Source organism: Puma concolor, chromosome B4, assembly GCF_028749965.1.
Source record: "Puma concolor isolate L17-30 chromosome B4, mPumCon1.1.hap2, whole genome shotgun sequence".
NCBI lineage: Eukaryota > Metazoa > Chordata > Mammalia > Carnivora > Felidae > Puma > Puma concolor.
The window spans coordinates 23828920-23844781 of NC_141673.1; the positions used below are offsets into that span (position 1 = coordinate 23828920).

Below are 15862 nucleotides of genomic sequence, written 5' to 3' on the forward strand. Positions count from 1 at the left end.
GACTTTAAACTCCCCAAGTATAGGCATTATATAGCTCTAAAGCAACCTTTTGAGGATTGTCCAGTCACCACTTAAAAATGATTTTAATCGTGACAACAAGATAGAAAGTATTATGCGAATTTTCCTGTTTTTCCACGAGGACATAAATGAACAAATCGTCTTGGTAACCACATAGCTTGGCTCTATCAGCTCCCCAGTGGGCCTTGAAAGCACTAAGCCTGTTTCTTACCTTGCTTTCTGTCCTGTGGAGCTAATCCAACCACAGACTTGCCTTTGAAGTCAACTGGAACATCATGCATGGGTGAGCTCCAGAGAGCACACAAAAGCAAAAAAAGAAAACTGACATGTTATTCTTAACCAAAGGGACTGTGCTATTTCCGTGTTTCCGTACACACTTAGGCGTCCCACAGATTTCAAGAGCCTGCAGATGAAGTAGGAGAAGAAGCTGAAGTTAGCAGGGTCTTGTGAATGGGGAATGGGCAGGAGATGAAGCACAACAGAATCAAAGTTTTAAATTCCTAGGAAATAACTCTCCTTTTTTCTTTATCAAGAGCCATACAAATCACAAATATAAAATTCTTCAAGGCTATAAAACTCCTCCTTGAGAATGTCAAACTCTTCTGGAAATGGCATCCACTCTTCATCTAAGGCATAACAATTGCCTCGTAGGCTAGTATTCAATTCCATGCAACAGCCATTTATCCAGAATCGTTACTGAAAAGGAACTGTGCTCATCAAGATGAGAGCATCATCACTATCTTCAAGAAGAAAAATATAAAGCAGTTCTCATAGCATATAGCTCTCCACGGCCACTTACAAAGAACACTCTCAAACAGCAACAGTCTGCAATGCAGCAACATGGTGAAATATAAAATACAGCTTTAATACTGCTTCTCATAGTCAAGGGCTTAAAACTATAAGATGTTTAGAAATGAACTAAATTTATTATGTATGTACCTTTTGACCCTGCAAGTCCTTTCTTAAAAAGAAATTCTACGGAAATAAAAGAACCAACAAGAGGCCCCACTACTTAGCACCAATGTGTATTTTGGAGTGGATTTGCTTTACCTCTCTAAGCCTCAGTGTGGTAATTTGTAAACCATGAATAATAACAGTGTTTGCCTTATAGCCCATGCGGGTCTGATGCCTGGCATGTGGGAAATGTTCGAGAAGTGTTAGTAAGGTGAGTGTTAGAATCCTCATTTTGCAGAGGAAAAAAACTGTTTCAAAGATGCTAAACAATTGGTCCAAAGTAATAGCAAAGTTTGGATTTGAATCTAATTTGGTTTGATTCCAAAGACTATCTCCTCCCTGCCTCAAAGGTTGCTGCTTAATTTAGGGCCCTAGAGTGAACAAGAACAGGAGACATCAACTGAGAAAATGCTCCAACTGCCATCTGGATGATCCTTTAAGGAGGTCTGAGTTCTTATCACCCTGTCTTCAAAGTGTGTGCTCAGATATTAGAATATCAGACTTTCGAAAAACATCCGAGACCCTCAAATCACAGGACATTAAGCTCAAACATAACAATGACATGACCAGTTGATGTAGCCTTAAAAATGAACACGAACCTGAAAAGCTAACGGTCAATTATTGACAAGATATGGATTCACCATAGGTGTGAGAAAAATGCTCTGTGCTCCTGGCCATTGACACAGCACTGTAATATTGATTTCATATTTAAATATTTCAAGATGAAGCACAGGAATTTGTATTTGCCATCAGAAGCATTATTAATCAAAATACTCTGGGGTAAAGACTTGGATGACAAAAAGCAAATTATACCAACGTTAAGTTGTCATGTATGAACACCCTCGAGAGGTGCCAGAAAGGTGTGTCATCCCCAGAAAGAGCAAACAAGGAAAGGATGTCTACGCTGAACCATACTTAGAGGTAAATCAAATTTTAAGAAGACAGTGGACATTATGATCTAGGAAGCGAAACTGAGAATAGATGAATCCATAATTCAATAAAAACTTGATCTCTTTGTTTCTAAACGCTGTCTTTCATCCCTTCTGATTCACAGATTTAACCATATATTGTGTTCCCCAATACAGAATGCTTTTGCCTTCTCAAGTTTTTTTGTTGGTTTCATTTTTTCTTCAAATGGTGTGAGTCTAAATGTGTAGTTTTTTTTAATGTTCATTTTATTTTTGAGACAGAGAGAGACAGCGCATGAGCGGGGGAGGGGCAGAGAGAGAGAGAGAAAGAGAGAGAGAGAGAGAGAGAGAGAGAGAGAGAGACAGAATCCAACTCAGGCTCCAAGCCGTCAGCACGGAGCCTGACGAGGGGCTCGAACTCCTCAACTGCGAGATCATGACCTGAGTCGAAGTTGAACGCTCAACCGACTGAGCTGCCCAGGCATCCCTAAATGTATAGTTTTAAAGGTAGAGATTGATAGGAGGTATCTAAGTTTATAAACTTCATGCTCCAAATCATCTGCTGGGGGAGGTAGGAAAAATATAACTGAAGAATTTCTCAGACATACTTTCTTTACATATCATGGAGTCTGAAAATGTCTTCTGCAAATGGCTATCAAAAATGAAATACAGCTTAGAGTAGACAGCAGTGAAAGGACTTCCTTATCTGGGGACACCAAAGGCATTCACAAGTCACAGAGAGAAGGTGCATAGTGTCTTTGCTCTCTTTATCTGTTTAGACGGATGGTGGATCCTGCTTCTCAAAGACACTGAGAACCCAGAGCTGCCACTTTTTAGACAGGAAGCTGCTCTCTATTTTCTGAGCGGGGATCATTAAGTATCCTTCTGTCTGAGTCTCCCTATGATGCATCTAGTACAAGTCCATTCATAATAGGAGACTCGGGAGAATGAGTCCTTTGCTGCACCCTCCCCCTGGTCCCTTAATATGAGGGCATCTGTCCTCCTGGTTTATCAAATGCTATATACACTGTCCACAGGCGATGTCTCCTAGGACTGGGGTGCTCATTTGTCTCCAATTCTTCCCTTCCCTCAGAAGAGAGGGCAGAAACGCTCAAGGCTCTTTTCTCTATGTCTATAAACTCCACAAGATCAAAAGTAAGAATAATTGGATTATTACTGGGCTTTTCAATATGGAGGTCTTAACATAACTAAGGGCAACAACTTCAAGGTTTGTAAATTAAAGTTTAACAATTTTTTGGCTAGCTGATCTTTGGCTGCCCTGGTAAATGGCAAGTACCTACATCCGAAGTTGCTTTTCCTGAAAATCCTCAAATTTTATAATTGTGGTAAGGACGAATAAGGAACAAATCTGAAAGCTCTTTGCTTAATGTTAGGTGTTGCTTGGCCCAGTGTTTTCAGCCATGTGGGTGAGTGGTGTAATATTTCTGCCAGGGAACAAAGTCCGGGCAGGGCTTTACACACCTAAGGATACTGTTAAATACAGCTTTGAAAAATTTTCCATTGCCTAGAATAGGTTAGTCTGTCTTCTCAAGACAGCAAGGAAGTTGAAGTATTTCAAAAAACGTTTCAATTTTCATTTGGGTCCAAATTTTAAAAGACTATCATGATGTACAATTGAGGCAATGGTAAATAAACTCCACCCCCACCCACCCACACACACATGGTTTATTATAAACCTTCAATAAAGTATTTGTAAGTTTTGGACCGTTCATAACTAACCCTGTGACATGGTTAATTTTTTTTAAGTCTTCTTGAAATGAAAATCTTTTCGCTGATGAAATAAATTGAAAACTGTAAAATCCATTTTCAAGAACTAGCCTTTATTCTGAACGTACTCATTACTGTTCTCACAACAAATAATCTGAAACAATGTTGTGAGCCAAAAAGCTACATTTGATTGTTAGTACTGCTTTCTACCTGTGAGGGAATAGCTTCTCTCTTCACAGAACTGAAGTATGATTGCTAAAAGTAATTTTATGATATTATCCAATTAATTCTTGAAAGTTCTTTTTCTCTCTCCAATTATATGATAGTTGATGAGGGAAACATCATATTTTTGCCTGTTGTAAAATCCTCAGTGCCTTTAGCAACACTGGTCAGACAAGATAATTAAGGGGGAAAAAAGCCAACTGAATAATTGAGTAAATAAATGATTTGAAGTCTCTTCCAATTTATGACAATAATCATGATTACTAAGTAAAAACAATACCATTTTAGTTAGAAAGGTCTCACACTGTACCAACTTCAATTCAGCTTAGAATGAAAACAATAAAGCCCCCAAACTACACAGAAATTCTGAACTCTTTAAAATATTATATTCTGTGGTAAAGATGAGAAATTCTTTGTCCTATGTACTAACATCTCTTATTATCCTTACCCAGCCAAAAAAATAAATACTATCGAAGAGATAATTGATGGAAGGAAATTTAAAATATTCATAAATATCAGAAATCCAATGAGTAACAGTGAATTGAAGTAGGTTAGTCTGGATCACACTGCACTACACTGAATTAGCAGAATTAAAGTACAATGAGGACTAAGTTCTGGATTCAAATCTTTCCAGCACTTTGAAAGCACCAGGATTAAAAAAATAGACCTTAGTCTTTAAGATGATATGCTGCCTGTTTAGACAGACAATCCTATTCTTATACCATTTTCCCATTAGTCAAAGCTATTTCTCTGGACTGATTATAAGCACAGCATCTGATGGGAAGCAATGGGTATTTCCTGTTTCCATTAAGTAAGTACCCACTTCCTAGGTGACTTCCTCGTCACTGGGAAGTTATACCATTTTTGTCATTTATTAAAAAATTAAAATTAAAAGCTGCTAAAGTGAAACTATTTTTGTAAATGTCACCAAAGGGAACTTATTTTAAAGATCAACAGCCTCATCATGCCTAAAAATGGAAGAGTATCATTCATGCGTCACAGCCTTTCACATGTTACGTCCACAGTGAGCCAACAAACCAGAGGACTCAAGGAACTTAAAAAAAGATCTTTTGACCAAAATGAGTTTTTGCTTTTGCATTGTTAAAATACCTTCTTTTCGTTTGGACATTCAAATTGATAGACCACGTCCCCCAATTTGCATGACAAGAATTTGGGAGGGAGCCAAAGGTTTTATTTTTGCAGTGACAAAACAAACAGTCAATTCAGAGAAAACAGAGTCTTCAACCAACTCAACGGATTATGACTGCATGGAGAAAATTGGCTGATTAAATATTTCCCTCTCCAACTGCATGTGGTGTGTTCTTATGGCAAATCACAGGGGCTAAATATTGTTCGCCATTGTGCACCCAGGTGGCAGCGAGATACCAACAATTACACACTATAGCTAAGTGCCAAGGTTCATGCCTGAAATTAGTGTCAAAATGAAAGGACCATGGAAAGTCAGGGTTAAGGGGGAGACGAGCTCATCCTCAGCATTTTACTGACATCAATACGGCATGTGATAAGCACTTGGAGCACATTTTCGTTTTTGGAACTCTCATGGGCTGTTCAACTGCTACTACTACAAATACAGACTGTGGAAATATTCCTTGTTTCCTAAAAGCAGGATGTAGCTCAAAGCCTCATGGAGAAAGCTTTATCCTCACTTACCTCAACTAGCAAGTAGGGATTTCCAAAGAATGGGGCTGCTTCAACAGAGTACTCCCATAAAAGTAGAGGAAACACACAGGCTATCATGTTCCCTGGTTCAAGGTGCAGCCTTTCTACCTTACTTTACCCAGGGAGATTAATACACGGTACAAATACATTATGTATTAGTGATCCATCCTTGAAGTAAGCCCTACAAGTCATAACTACGTATACAAGCCATGGCTCTTATAGTGAGTCCGTAAAATAACTCCATAGCAAAGGTCACGTATAGTAGTTGCTTTAAGAAATATCTACCTGGATTTTCCTATGAAATAAAATTTCTACCTTAAGCACTTGATTTGAGAACCCACACAAAATACAGACATATATATTTTTCTAGAGATTTCAAGGCTATGCTTTTGAATACAATGGAGGAAAAACATAAATAAGATTAATCACAAGAGTTGCTTGTTGGTAGAGGGGACATTGCATTAGGATTTTGAATACCGAACTTAGCTTTTATTGAAAAAAAAATCTGACATAAAGTATTAACCAATAAAACTTTATGATGGTTAAGAGGAAGTCTCTCGGGGGGGGGGGGGGGGGAAGGTGGCCAGCAATTTCTGTGATACTAAATAATGTCCCAAGGGATAGAGAAATAATCATACACAGCATAAAACAACACAACCAACTTAGAGTCCCCTGTACCGTGGGCCTGAATAGTGATGATACGCATACACAAACATAACACAATTGCCCTTGCTCTTAGAAACACCAGAAAGTTCATTCCATATCTAAAGTATTAATGTTGATAAGAGGGACAGTTTATTCCTGGAAAAGGCAAAAACTTACATGCAAGTGTGTATCTTTCATGATTTTGCATATCTATGCATTCCTTAATGGGCTCTCTGACACCAATTGAGTATTTAAAGATCTTTCAAGGCCTGGGGCTATCAATTTAGGAATATTATTTTCTCTTCCCCTGCTAACTTTCCTCCTATTGTCAGTCTCTCCTTCCTTTGTGCTGCTCTTCTCCCCTTCCCAGCCTCAAATGTACATTAACTGCATATTCTATGCCAGGCACTGTGCTAGACTGGGGGGCTCTTGTTTCCAAGCTTTCCAGTCCTTTTCCTCTTCTATTTTCTTCTCTTATTTTACTGCTGGTTCCCTGAACTCTTTGCTAACACGTCAGCTGGGCACATGTACAAATACTAAAGCAGCCAGGACATAGGAAACACGTGAAATGTTACCTAGCCTCCTATCTCTTTCGTTGTTGCGAATGCCATGTGTCAAATGATCAATGCAGATGAAACAACTTGAGGATTTCGTTTCTAAGACACACTTCGTTGGCACCGTGGGCTTTGACCCAGACGCAGAAGGATGGGAAGTGTTGGGAAAGCAGTGGCAAAAGTGTTTCGGGGCAGCAATGGTGGGAGGAAACACAAGGCAAACTTCGCGGGGGCAATGAGCAGACCGGTCTTCCGGGTTAGCAAATTCCTCTTTTGAAATCTGTACATAATGCAGTTGGAAAGAAAGACTGAAGCCAAATAGTGAGAGGTCTAAAGAAGGTTTGAAATTCAAATGTTTTATGCTATTGGTTCTGGGGAATCCATAGATGCAAAGGGAAATAACATAATGAATGTATCAAGTGACTACGTGCTCCTATTCTAAGGGCAGAGGCTTGCCTGTTCTAGCCACTGCTTTATTCTAAACATGTTGAGCAGGCCTAGGACATCATCAAAGCTCGATAACATCGGCTGAATGACTGGAAGGATGAATAGAATCTGAAACGGTTGGATTTTAAGTCATCTCAGCTGCTTGCAAGCTCTGTGACCTCGAGGGAGTTAACTTCGCAAAACCTCAGTTTCCTCTTCTACAAGCAAGGATAGTGACACCACCTTTCTCATAATGTAATTGAAGGATTAAACAAGAGTACAAAGGAAAGGATTTAGTACCTTGACTGGCATATAGAAAATAAATGTTAACCATTAATAATTAGAATTAGAGGTCCCTGAACATAGTATGAGCAGCATTAGAAGGAAGCAAATGTAACAAACCCATTTAGTATTTGCTGCATCATGGGCCTAGCTACTGAGGGGGGAAGGATGCATTTGGACACTTCTAAATACGCATCGACAAGATAACTTCTTAAAACATATTCTGACTGCTTTGCCAATATATTCTTCTAAATTGGTATATATGCAGAGAATATATTTTAAGCCATTTAAAGAACAGATCATTGAAGAACAAGTTCCAAAATGATATGGATTGTGATGTGATTAGCTGATAGGGTATGACTAACTGGCGAGACTCCTATAATCTGCAAAACCAGGCAAATAATGACTGTTGAATTAATGGTGAATATTAAATTAAGAGCCACAAGAATAGTGTCTGGCACAAGGCAGGCACTGAATAAATGTTTATGGAATGAATGAATGAATATTTTCTAAATCCTTATGGGAGAACATTTTAAAAATAATTTATTTGGTTTCCCGGTTTCAAATTTCTAGCAAATCAAATTCGTCTTCAAACATATTCTGAAAATCCAGTATTGTTGAAGATGCCTGCAGTAAACTATGTTAAAACCCTTGAGATTTTGATAATTAACTGTACACCATATGTTCCTGACCATGGTGTGCTTGCTACCTTGTCTTTCTTTCTCTAAGGAAATTCTTAGCCTTATGGTATATTTCAGTCTGCAGTTGAACTGTGAATTCAATCGTCAGAAAAATACAGGAATTTCAAAGATTTATAGATCACAAGTACGTTGTGCTTAAATAATGCCAGGCAACATTAAGAACATAAATTATGGCTCAGAGATGTTATTAAAAATGTAAAACAGTTCTGTTCACTATAGGGTGTAGGATCATAAAGTCTACCAACTTTAGAGAGTCTCAGGGATTATGATTCTATACGAGCCATCTCCTGATGAAAAAAAAATTATAAATACCAGTAAGCAAGCTACAATTTTCACATTTTAAAATCTGAACAAATTTTTTAATGCTTCGATTAATTATTAGTGAGTGAGAGAGTGTGTAATTAAGATTTTTAGCATAGCTTGCATTTTCTTAAATCATTGTGGTACTCTTTAAACAAAAGAATCTGACTGATGGTAATGCAAATTAAAATCTGCTGTTGGATCACAGAGGTGATTAAACACAACATACCAGTAGATAAAACTTTACAATGTATCCTTGCCAACATCTCAGAAGAGTAACCTAGAGTGACACCTTCACTAGCTTATCCAAGAGGGTCCCACCCCTGCCAGTTTTTCTCATACTAAGTTTCCTAGATGATGCTCAGTGAAAATCTGAGGCTTGCCACTTGGTGGAAAATAAGGTAAGGTAGCTTGAAGGAAAGATTTTATTGAATTATGCAAGTAACTTGCTACCACTGGGAAACTCTAGATCCCAATATGAGGCCCTTGCACAACATCCCAAAGGCAACTCAAATCTTTCAGCACTCGATACACAATTTCTAATGAAATAAGCTTCTCCCGCCCAAACACAGACGAATAGGTCACACAAATAGCTTCAAAGTCAATACAACTGTCTAGATGACAGATAAGAATAATGGCATGCCAAAAAAGACAAAACCCAGAATTATAGTAGGCAGAAAGAAACTAAGAGTAACTAATTTCTCTGCAACACTGGTATCTGGAAGGCAGTATGAAGTGCAAAAAGAAAGCAAACTTGGGGAAATCTGGTAAACACATTAAGAAAGGAGAATAAGCAGATAGTAGAGCTTAATTTTGCTTCTATAAAAAATTGCATGGATGGCGTGTTAACTCGGCAATAATGTAATATTCTGACTGTAAATATTCACTACAATCAAGTTAAATTGCATACAAATTTTTCTAATTAGTGTTTAGAACAACGCAGTTTGGAGGCTAATGGCTTTGTGTAACTTGCACAGAAAAACCGATTTAAGATTTTTATTCTGACTTACGTGAAAATTGATCTAACATGTCACAACTCCAGTTCCCAAAAGATTTGATTCTTTAAAAGCTACGTGATTAACTTTACTCGTGTCTACATCTCCTGAAAGAATTGAGGTGCTAAGGTGTTCCTGGTAACATTAGCTGGAATTACAGTAAGTTTACATACATGCATTTACCTGTTCAATATAGACAGATATAATGACTGCATATTTACATACATATATTTGATATTAGTCCGTTTTTAAATTTTAAAAGTACCTGACATCTGGAAGATGCCAAGTCAATTTTGTGATAGCGCATAATATTTATTCTGTCTTCTCAGCCTTCTCCTGACTTGTCTCATTGTTTTCCCTCTTTATACCACAAACTATCATTTGTCATATTCCTCCCTTTAAGATACACCTAATTCTTGTAAGGAAGTACCAAATTAAAATAGGAGGAATCTGGAAATACTCACTGTTTTATCTCAAGAGTTCAATGCGGTTGCTTCAGCTGAGATAAATGCATGAAGACTTTTCTGAAATAACTTTTACATAAGGATAGAATGATTTCTACATAAGAAACAATTACCAGCCAACATTATTATCACCAGAAAATTGTAAGCTAGAATGAGCAATAAAAACATTGTATTTGGAATGAGATATTAGAGAATAGCTATTAAAATATTTTACTCAATTTCTATTATTCCTTAAAATGAAAGTCATCAAAATGTCATTATAGGCCTTTTCCCCAGATTCTTCAGAGATGGAATTTAATCATTTCAGGAAATTGAGCGCTATCCAACATTCACTTAAATCCTTTGAAATAACAGCAAAGCAAAGCACGATGTAAAATTTATAAGACATTTTATATTAAAATATGTTCGCATACACACAGAGATACATACCACACACTGGGAAACATTTGCCTTCGGATACCTAGAATTAAACATTTCTCGTGAAATTAGCCACTCATATAAAGTATTACCTTCAAGAAGACCTGAAGTGAGAAGCCCAAGTTAAGGAGCCCCAATTGGGCTCTGCAAAACCCAAGTCTTCATAAAGCACTAAAAAAAAAATACCTCCAAAAATCCAGTTTTTGAAAATGACTTCCAGCCACAATGGTTACCTGTCCCACAGAGCACAGAACTTTTAACTGCTGCTCAACGAAAAAGAGCTGAACAGTTGAAGAAGCTCAATTAACACTAATAAAGGCGTCCTTATGCCTTCTTTCTGAAAACTAGTGCTCTTTGAGGAATTTTCAGGCTGACAGAAGACCTTCGACATCACCCAATCCCTGTGCTTATTTACCAGTCCTAGGAATAAAATCTACATAAAATAAAGATCGTTTTTATTGATCCCCCCAAGGATAATGTCCTCTAAAAAACAAAAACCTGCTGGTTTTCAAGGCTGACAGGAAACGTACGAAGTACCTGATTGCATTTTGCTAACAAAAGCTAGACAATCCTTAGAAAATGACTGACGATAAAATTCCCTAATACTCTCTTCTTTAAACCTCTTATGGCTAGAAAGAATGGCGCAAATCTTAGTTTTATTTAGAAAGCGGCTTTCTAATGCTACTGGCAAGAAGTACATGAAATGGCTTGAAAATTGCACTTTAAAAAATGTTTAATTTTTTACCTTCCCATTGGAGGAGGATGCCACTTCTTATGGAACTCATTTTTCCTGAAGATACTCAGCGCTGGCTGATTTAGGATAAAAACCATTAGCATGTTACTATTAAAAGAAAAAACCACCCTACAAAGCTGCAATCTCTCAGAGGGAAGCGGACGGCGCTTATAAGCAATAAGTGCCTGGTTCTGGTAGCTGTTTTGTCAGCATCATCTTATTAGCGGACTGTATGCTCCCTGCAGCATCAATTAAGCACTTTTTAAGGGAGCGGGAAATGCAGGAGTGCTCATCTGCTAAGCACGGCTGTATACTCCACAAGCCCTTAATCAGCGCGGCTCCTTTCTTAACAAGGTTCTAGAATGCAAGCACATCCAGGGACCATTAAGGAGCACACAAGCAGAACATCCCTGGGAGTCGCCAGTATTGGATACAACTTTCCCTCAAAGAACCAGCCCGAGACTGAAGGCAGCAGAGCCGCACCACATCTGCCCATTTATGCCTCAGCGCAGGGCGCTTGCAGAGCGGAGGCCCACCCCATCCCCATCAGGAACTCCGCCTGACTTCCGAGGGCCCCCGGCCGAATCCAGGCGTCCGGAGAGGGCCTGTGTCTCAGGCGGCCCCAGCTAGGGAGAAAGTGAGGACACGGAAGGTTTGCCCTCTCATCCTCAATCCGCCTAAAGTGGTATCACCGAGTCACAAGTGAAATACTAATGCACAAGAAAATACGTGCCAATTTCCTCCACTTTGCTCCAAGTTTCAGAGGCCCCTCCGCAATAAAAGATAGCTGTTTGTGGAGGCTGCCTTGTTCCATACCATTAACTCAGAACAAAACATATTTTTAGTGGGACAGCGGTGTTTACTTGTAAGAACTGATGAATTGTTCGGCACCATTTATCACTTACAGACAAAGACATTCAGCCACAATTTTGGACATAAATCAAGGTGCATGCTCCTCAATAAAAAAAAAGAAAAAGAAAAAGGAAGGAAGGAAGGAAAGAAAGAAAGAAAGAAAGAAAGAAAGAAAGAAAGAAAGAAAGAAAGAGAAAAGACTCCCTAAGTCCCCAAAACCACAGAGATTGAGGTCAGACTGGCCATAGCAACCAAGAACAGGACTTGGGTCTCCAGAAGGACCTAGCAACCGATAAATGAGTTCAGATCTCTTTTCATCTCCACTGGTGTGAAAGCCAAAATTAAAAAGATTAGATCACCCTGCACCCATTACAAAAGGCGCCACAATGAAAAAGTCATTTCCAGCCTTTGAATCACATCAAATAAATAACATTCATCCTTGCTATAATGAACAACTTTCAAAGTAAATTGAATCTCCATAGTACTGCTTTCCCCGGCTGCACAGTATTTACATAACAATATATCACAGGAAGCTCAGAATGGGTCTTGTAAATGGGGAACTCAGATAAAAAGCATCTTTAGCCCCGATTACTGTATACTCAGACTGCTTTTCAGTCCCCTTCATTTAAACAATGTGTTGTATCAAGAACATAAACAATGTTTTTAAATTGTGGGAAATGAAAGTTTTCAGTACATTTTTAAATGTCTGGACTCACCCCTTCTGTGGGGCACTGAGAATGTAGAAATCACTTAACCTCCTAAATCCATGCCCGGGATTCATTTTTGTGACAAAGAATTCTCATCTATGGGTACACTTGCTTCTTTGTTCGTGCCAGCAGTTTTTCATCCTAAAAATCTCCTGAATTTTTATATATTACTTAAGATGAAAGCACACTCTTGCATATTTTTTAGCATGTGGTTCATTCATTATTTGTCATTTCCTCGAAAGTGTAAGGTATTCTCCACTGCCAGAACAATTATGTCTATCAAGTTTTAGCAATGCCTCCACACAATCTATTCCTCTTCTATAGCTAGTTTTGACAAAATGTCTCCAGGTCATTAAAAAAAATTTAAGGACTAATATCCCCCAATACTTAGGTTTCCATAAACTATTGTACAATTGATACATTTCAAATGGAGTATGTTCCATTAAGACAGTTAAATCCACCTTAAACATATACCAGCTATATCTTATCTTTTTTGTGTCAGCTCACGTAGACATTACTATTTGAACTCCACAGGGAATCTCATTAATTTTTAAAACTCTGTGACCTCAGTACAGTTGAGTATAAAAATAATTTCAAATTAAGAATGAAAGAGCATCACTTGAATTCTACACGGCCATATGCTCTACGTTGCACAAAACATTGCTAACTATCATCAAACAGAATTTTTTCCAGATACAAATTTAAACAGCATGATAAATGTCAGCAGACAGACATAAAAAGCAGCTCACCAGTCCGCCCAGCCCTGCTCACGCCTCACCTCCAACGATTCTCGTAACACAAAGCCCTGAGAACACAGGTTTGCAGGCAAGTGACAGCACAGATGATACCCTCGCGAAAATATTTTCCTACTGAGACTCGCTTTCTATCTCAACGTCTCTCTCAGCCACAAGCGTGCAAAAATGCAAGAATCGGGGCGTACACGTTTTCTTACCTAAAACTTGTCCAAAGGGCGGTCCTTGGGTCCTTGTCATTGTTGTCACCTCCGGTGCCCCCTCTCGCCATCCTGGAAATTGGCTTCACTGTGTTTATCATTCTGTGCCTCAGTTACAGCTGTGGCACTCATCTGCCTGCATAGAACCTATGAGGGGAAATAAGGGAGGGAGAGAGAGAGGAAGAGTAAGAGAGAGGGAGGGAGTGGATGTGTGTGTGTGCTTGTGTGTGTATGTGTGTGTGTGTGTGTGTGTGTGAGAGAGAGAGAGAGAGAGAGAGAGAGAGAGAGAGAGAGACGGAGAGGGAGAGAGAGACTGCTGACTTGAGACTAAGAACCTAAAACCTCCGGCCACGACAAGCCTGAATAAAAATGATCAAAGCTCTGTCCTTCATCAAGAGAGTAGACAGATATTTTTTTTCTCCTCCACTGGAAAGTGGAACTGTCATTGGGGATTCTCACCAGGAAAGCGCAGACAGAGGCAGACCTTCTCCAGAGTGTCAGTGCTGCCCAGCAGTCCGTGCAGAATACAGGTACCTATTGTTCCAGAGACAGATATGTAGCCAGCCAGTCAGACTCTGACAGATCTCAGCAAACCAGTGAGCCTGCCTTCATTTTAACTCCTTATTTACTAGCGCTTTTTGGTCAAATGCAAAAGGTCTTCTCATCACCCAGGAGAAATAAATGGGGATGATGCAGATGAACTCATGGCAGGAAGTAATGCTGTATCTTTTTACAAAGAGGGACTTTTCACTACTGTTATTGAAATGCTGAATTTGATGCAAATATCTTATTTTGTTGGGAGGAAATGAAACATTAGATTAAACCAGGACGACCTAGCCAGTAGAAGAAAATCTTGACATCCAAGATGAGTAATAGCACAGCCAATTTTCAAAGGAAGGCAAAAACTGGGGTTATTCACAGCACCCTGAATATAAATATATATACTTCAGAACATGAGTGGTGTTACCTTAGCCAAAAGGTTCCAACCTTTTGCACAGGGGTGTGGCACATTGAATACATCCCGCTCAAAAAGCTAACCTGGTAGACCTCTGTTTTCCTAGGGGCTGGAGGGTTTTGAACTCTCTCTTTCTAGACTTTACTGCTTTCTCAAACACCCCCCCCCCAAAAAAAACCCATCTGCCTTCCCCAAACCTCACCAGTATTTAAATTATTAGTATTTAAATTATGTCTAAGGCAGTAACACAAAATTAAGGGAGCTCAGAGAAAAATAACTTGTTCTAAATTTTCCCTGATGAATTCTGAGATCCAGAGGGTATATTTGATTGTTTAAATTCTTGGACCTTCCTGGATTACAGTGGATTTCTAATTTTCACCTTTGTGTATTAATGAACTAATTTTCTCCTAAGGAGTGGTAGAAGGCAAAATGCTTTGCATCTGATTGTTCGGAACTATTAGAAGGCAGAGCATGGAAAAACAAAAGAAAAAGAAAAAGAAAAAAAAAAGTAGTTTCTCATTGAAATAAAATAAGAGATGGACTTATTCTCCAACCCCCCCACCCCGCAAAAGACTCAATATACAAGCACTTTAGACTTTTTTTCTAGAATGAATGCCAATTTCATTAATTGTTACCATATAACCAAGAAACGTGGTGCATATTCTGATTTTGTAGGTGTGCTGCAGAGTCTATAAAATGGTTATGAAATTCCTTTGTAAAACCCACACTCAAGCATCACTTTACAAAGCCAGAGGGTAAATGCTCTGCGCAATAGGGGGAGGTTTAACTATGCATGGCTGTTAATAGTAATGAGATATGCAGTTTATGTCTATGCATTGCCCAATTGTTTCTTCTAAATATGTAGGGTTTGTTTTATTTATTAAAAAATAAAATCCTAATCAGAGATTGCATCATGATGTTTAAAAACTCCATTTAAAAAAAGAAAGAAAAAAGACTTAGAAAAAACAGTTCCCTCCTTTTTCTTGCCCTAAATCCCAGAATTCTGAAATCAGTTCAAGTCATGTCAATTTAAAAAGAACTCTGTGCAATTAATATAGGCTTTAGAAACTCTTTTAGAAGTTAAAATTGCCTGATTCAGTGACTTCTGAAAGTCTACTTTGTGTTTTGTACTCAGGGCGAGCTGCTATTATGTTCAGAAGGGAAAGGATGTCAAATGACTACCCAAACAGGGAAAAAAGTATCCAAGGTTTCTTATGAAGCTCACCTTTACCTATGACCAGCAACAAGGCAAGAAATCTTGTAGCTTGTTTTTTTCTAAGTGGATAAACGGATTTTTTTTCAAATCTATTTTAAAGAACATGCATATCTTTGTAAGCTTAAGGGATAACCTAATTTATCATGACTATCT

General features: G+C 38.5%; 1 protein-coding gene across 8 annotated transcripts in view; it reads right to left on the reverse strand.

The window, feature by feature from the left end:
- The window catches only part of LOC147578968 (uncharacterized), a 98254-nt gene extending 83136 nt beyond the window's left edge, over nucleotides 1–15118 (reverse strand). For 3 of the 8 annotated variants that reach the window (XR_015253414.1, XR_015253413.1, XR_015253412.1), the window contains exons 1-2: nucleotides 13998–15118; nucleotides 230–13685 (exon numbers count right to left, since the gene is read on the reverse strand). The gene's annotated coding sequence lies outside the window, so the exon portion shown is untranslated. Of the gene's footprint in view, nucleotides 1–229; nucleotides 13686–13997 lie in introns of those variants that run through there. The other 5 variants (XR_015253410.1, XR_015253407.1, XM_086712582.1 and 2 more) reach the window with 3 other exon arrangements.
- Between the last annotated feature and the right edge of the window lie 744 nt (nucleotides 15119–15862).